We start from the raw sequence: 6,428 nt of genomic DNA, 5'->3' as shown, positions 1-6,428 counted from the left end.
TTTACAGATGCACTACAGAAAGCACACTGACAGGTTGCATCACAGTGTGGTGTGGCAACTGCAGTATCGCTGACCGCAAAGCCCTACAGCAGGTGGTGAAAACTGCCCAGTCCATCACTTGGGTTGCTCTCCCATCCATCCAGGACATTTATGACAGACGGTGTTTGTTTGTAACCTGTCTTATGTTCTTCAATGGATAAAGTTATTAGAAATTTGAGGTCTGCTTCCTGTTAGGAGTATACGAAAGACCAAAAATGAGACAAGGCAGCTCAGAATTGCCCGAGTGATATGTATAGTGTATGTTTCTACTTCCTGTGTGTATCACATTGTGCTTATTAATGTTTATTTTCCAATGATTGTTTGTTCATCATCAATCAATCCAATGATTGTGATTTTGTCCCTCTTTTCTGTTTTTAGTTGGTACATCTGAATGTATAATTGTTTCTTTGGTTCTGCAGGAGTTACTTCTCTCTTAAGAATTAAAAGATACATTTTAGTTTCAACTATAAAATTGGTTCCTTCAAGACTGCATTGATTTCTTAGATTTAATTATCTGTTTGCTAGTTATTTTTCTAAATTATACATTTTTGGATAGATATTTACCAGACCATGGAAACAGTAAGGAATACATTCCATGTAATGCTGTTTCCACCTTGAACAGCTATAGCACCCCAGATCAACATCTTTGTGATGAATAGAGGACAGGATAACCTAAATAGGCCATACTTCTTAAAAATGTTCATTTTTTTAAATTGGCGTATACATAAATACACGATGTCACGCTTACGTATCTAACACTAAAAGAACGAAGGGCCCGATTTTTGATGGGTTTAAATTATGTGCAGGAGCTTAGTTTACAGGTGAATAACAAAGGTATTTCTCGTTCATTCTGTGATCTATCACTTTACTATATCAAAACAAACAGGGCACGGTTTACTATACAGAATGCATGTATGGGCCCTCGAAGGAGAACCCTTGGTAGTTGTGAAAAAATGTATAATAACTTCATATTGCCAATAGATATTCAATTTTCCAAATTTAGACTAGGATTAAATTACCACAACAATTAGGCAGAATTAAAATGGTAGAGAACAAATTGTTTTGAAAAAATAGGTTTCATCAGGTGGTATTTAACATCATTGTTTTTAATGTTAGTTGGATAAGCATAAAACAATAACTAACTGTAAAATGATCTGTCAGATTTATTTATTTTGATAAGTGGCTGAAATTCAGCGCAAGATATATAACTATCACCACCATAAGTCCTATAAGTCCTGCAGGTCGTTTTTTGTACCTCCTTTTTTTTAAAGAATATCATCAAGTGCATATTACTTAAGAACTCTGACCTAAGGGCACTTACAAATGAACGTATATATATACTGTGGAGAAGAAATGTTGGATGTTTAAGAATCTTTTCTGAGTTAATTTTAAGATAACAAACGAATTTAATTTTGTTTTGACTACCATCAAAATATTGTGGAAGCCCGAAAATCAGAATTCAACACAACTTTTCCTCTGGGGTATTCATAACAAAGCTGACATCTGTGGTTTCTAGTGAGCTCACCTGCAAAGCATGCTGATGGACTACAGATTCTTGAAACAGTAGTTGGCTTTCAAATAAACACAGAGATTTCCACTCAGAGCCTAGTGCTTCTTTACTTGTTTATTTAAAAGAGCACTTAACCTTCATTAAACAGTTGCCTTCTGTCAGGAGCACTCTATAAAACTACAAGTTTTAATGAAGAAATTGTGCAGTGGTAAACCACTTCAAGGTTGTTACAATTTTGTGTTGGGTTTCAAGCTGTTCTTCTGTAGCTCATGATGATTTCATTTAATATGAAATTCTTAAGAAAAAAAAACTTGTTTACAATGCACAGCTTGCTAATATTGTGGTTTGTTTTTGCCACATTTCTTCCTGTAAACCTGCACTAATTAAGCGGTTGTGAGGTCAGTGATCAGAGCTGATCTGTATTTGAAGGAAACTGTATAGGCTTCAATACTGGACAAGCGCTATAACATTTACTATGACAGTAAGCCAGCACAAGTTAGAAGTAGAATCTTTATGGTTGGTCAAGCTCATGTTGGCAGGACGCATGATGAACTGTAGATCTTCATTAAAAAGAAAAAAATCACTGGGAGATGACAGATGCTTCCACCAGCCTATTTTTCTATGATTGTAGATAGCTTCCGCTGCTTAAAACAGCAGTATCACGTTTTTATAGGTTAGAACAATATCTGTCTTTAATATCAGAGTTGATTTCTTTCTTGTCTTTTTTTTTATTTAAATTTTGTATCAGATTCCCATGTTCCAAAACATAAGAACATACGAAAGGTCGCCCTGTCCAATTGGTTGAAGATCATACAAGTGAGGACTTTGAATAGGCCACTCAAGGACATGCGCTTTCTTCTTGTTAAGCCACCCCATTGTAGCTTTGGTTGTGTAACTTTGTCCTGATGAAAGGTAAATGTCCAAGGTCATTAGCTGATTGAAGCATGTTTTTCTCTAAGATTTGCCTCTACTTTGATCCTTCAATATTGACAAGCTTGCTAGTCTCTGCAGATGTGGTGTTCAATGGATGATGTACTGTGTTGGGCTGGGGGCTTTGCATTTAGACCAAGATAGTTCCAGTTATGTTTCATCTGCACATTTGACACATCTTTGCAGTATTAACTGTTTAAATGCTTTGTTGACCCTCCATGGGTCTGCCGCTCTGCTGTACAGGTCAGCTTTGTGGAGTGACCAGGATATTGTTGACTCACAGACATTTTCTCCTATCTTAATCATTGAACTCTGTTGCACTCTTTCAAAAAGACTAATCAATAAAGCTGTTGCTAGCCACGTGGTAGTATTGCTAATCAGTTTACTATTTGATTGGCGGGACAATGTGATCTTGGTAGTTTCTGATTGTCGTGATACACCTTTCTCTTCTTAGTGTTAATCTTTACCAAGTTTAAAAGGATATTCAGCGAACTTTTTTGCTCCCTTTCCCTGATGTGTGTTTTTCTACAACTTCATCCCTGAATTTTATTTTGAAAGCTAATTGTTTTTCCTGGTTGAATCTTTTACTTGAAGTTCACTAAATTAACTGAGGTACCTTACACAGACATTTATTAAGTCTGAAAAGATGTGAATTACTATTATTATACATGGACGGAAGCCATTCAACTAATTTGTCACTTGTCAAAGTACTTTTGTGCACCTGAACAAGTTTAGGTTTGCCATATTGAGACAATGCAATGCCAGCACATTCAGCATTAGACTGACAATGGGGTGGGTAAATACTTATGTTTTCAACATGTTTTACTGTTTGATTTTTTTTTGTAGTTTTTGCTAACATTTACAGTAACATCTTTTACTTGCAGAAGTGTTCAGTATGAGCATTCAAGGACTTCCAACAACAAAACAGGACATCATTTGAAGGGGGTAAATACAGCAAGTATATTGATGCTATTGTAATCACATATCTTTGTGAAATTATATTGTTTTAAATGTAATGCCTTTAACGTGTATTCAGTTAAGTCTCCAATTCAATAAGTGTAAATGAAGGTCCTCCACACGAATTGTCCGGATGATTCGTGTGGACCAAAATATTGGTGCCATTTTTTTATATATGATGTTGAAAATAAATTAAGATTGAAATATTTTAGTAGTGTGCCATTCACTTTAGTTCAGAAATAAGTGTGGTTGCTCTCCTTTGGACTGCCTCCAGGGCAGCTTTTTTGCTCCTAGTGCTGTGAACAGATATTCCAAGTTAGATCTAACCTATATGTTGTGTAATTTTAACATGTCATCCCTCGATTCATAAAGTGAGAACATGTGAGTATGACAGGTTACAAACAAGAGGAGGCCATTTGTCTCATTTAGTCTATTTGGTAGTTGGTAGCTAATTGATACGATGCTCTCATTCATTTCTTTCTAGTAGGAGACTCCATATTGGCTTTAAAACCATTGCTGAGTAGCTTGTTCCACACTTCCACAATCTTTTGTTTAAAAAGTGCCTCCTGTTCTCAGTTTTAAATGCACTTCCACAATATAATCTCCTCTTCTTCAGAGGAGATGGAGATATTTTCTCTGAGATCATTTGTTTTATACATATCACAGATAATGTGATGCCGCTGGGGGTGTGGTCATCATTTGGGACCGTGATAGGTGGGTTGAGACAAAACTCTTTGAGAGAGGAATGTTTAATGGGAGATTAATTTACACACAAAATACTAGCAACTCAAACAACAGCAAAACAAAGTACAAAGAAAGAGTGGAACTTCTACATCATTTTGTCCTCTAACTAAATTTCTAATCTGCCCCTGGAAAAATGTAAAGTTCTCTCCCCGTGGGGGCTAAAAAATATAGGAAAGTATCTCCAATTTCTGCTTGATTTTACTTTCAGGTTTCTCTTACTTCCTGGCGTCTGTCATTTCGTGCTTGCATGCTTTCTGGTCTCTATTTTCTTTCCATCCCTTTCGGTTTCGCTTTCCCAGTTTCCTAATTCTTTCTTTCCCTTTCCCCGTCATCTCCTTCTGTAGTTAGCATTCTGTTTACTTCTGTCTTCACACTACCTCTCTCCCACATGTAACACAGCTCCCATATACAGTAACATACAACCAGCCAATATATTCTCAGGTCACTTACAGGTTGCTGTAGTGGCGATTTTGTCCTCTATTTTGGTATTCACTCCTGTTTATCCTTTCTCCTGGGAATTCATACGGTCTGGAACAGGACCCACGCCAGTACCTAGTTACAGACATGATGTCCCACCTCCATTTTACGTTATGGATTCTGGAGCGGACAAAAACATCAACAAAATCAACAACCAGCTTAGGAAAGTAGTGTCCTTCCAGGATATCACCCTTAGGGGCATCACAGTATAGACAGTATATCTACTATGTATTGGTACTATTGATCATAGATGAAATAGAGTAAACACAACTTTCAAGATGCTTTAAGAGGGCATAATCCAACGCCTCTGGCTAATGCATGGACAAATGCCAGAGAAAAGCAAGAAACCTCTTGTAATGATATTCCCTAGAAGATATCTGTGTCATTTAAAGATAATAATAGAAAACATATCATAAATAGAAAAAGGCAATACAAATAAATTAAAAAAATTAATTACTAGATTGCATACCCCTTGGTGAATCCTTTCATTTGAACTTGTAATTGTACAATGGAAAGCAAGAAGAAACCTGTTGTTACAGGCAGGTGAGGTCAAATGTCAAATGACCAGTTCCAGGTGTGCCTCCAGGTTATTTTATCTGAAAATCTGACATTTCCAAGCTTTTACTGTGACACTTTACTTGCCTTGGTTACTGTGAGTATTAAATGTAATTATATACTTTGATTTAAAGCAGATAATGGATGATCCAATAAAAATTTTTAGTAGCCTAAAACAAATCACAAATTTGAAAACCACAATGCTAATAGATTTAGCCATAGGTTTGTTAAACCAAAAAACTGTGTTAAATGTTTGCCCCTTAAAGATGTGCCAGCTTGTCTGTTTTGAGTAGTTAATACTACCTGCAATAAATGCATTTTATTTTACCAGTACTGTTTTATTTTGGTCCCCAGTAAGATCTGGCACAAACAAACGTAATCCCAGCACAGTATGTACCGTCACAATAAACTAGGAAGCCAGCTATTCAATGGCTGTTTTTCATTACTGCTTCAAAGTCTATATAAACTGAGATTAATGAACATTCAAGATGCAGCATGTCTTTAATTAGTTTGACTTGACTCCAGCAGTGAAGGCAAAGATACATTAGCAGCAGTATGAGTAATCTGTAAATGTCTTGTAGGCAACTTAGTGACATGGGGCTTTGCCTCATTGTAAGAGAATTCCCTACATTTCAGAGGTTTTGTGGGTTCAGTGTGGTATGAAGGACACTGAAGTTCTTTAATCACAGTACACATGCCAACAAATGAACTCTGTCAATGACAGATTGGGCAATGAGAAACGCCTAATTAAATGCAATCCATTTGGCCCTGATCAGAGAGCTGCACTGTGTTTCCTGTACTTTCTGTAAATAAAGTCTGCATGCAATGTTGGATGAAATGTGCTTTTATTTCTTTTTAAAAACTTTATAAATCATGTCTTATGAGACAAAAACAAACTGATTAAACGGACTGAAAAAAGGTAAGGCGTAAGACTTAACCTGGCACAGCTAGTGCATTTTTTTTCTTTTTTTATTGAATAGAAGTGACTTCCCACAGATGTTGTATCTTTAATCATTTGTTTAAATGAAGTTAATCATTTGTCATGATAAGCAGGTTTTATTTATGTATGCATTACTTTAATTTTTGGAAGAGTCTTGCAGCTGAACTATCTCAGTTAAAGTGGTCGGGGAGAAAAAGGTAAAAAGCGTATTTCACAGATGGTCATTGGGAACAGTAATTCCGAAACATTAACATAGCCCAATTTTTTAAACTTGCC

Source organism: Lepisosteus platostomus, chromosome 8 (assembly GCF_059453375.1).
Source record: "Lepisosteus platostomus isolate fLepPlt1 chromosome 8, fLepPlt1.hap1, whole genome shotgun sequence".
NCBI classification, from domain to species: domain Eukaryota; kingdom Metazoa; phylum Chordata; class Actinopteri; order Semionotiformes; family Lepisosteidae; genus Lepisosteus; species Lepisosteus platostomus.
The sequence above is the reverse complement of the archived record's forward strand: the minus strand, read 5'-3'. Positions refer to the sequence as shown.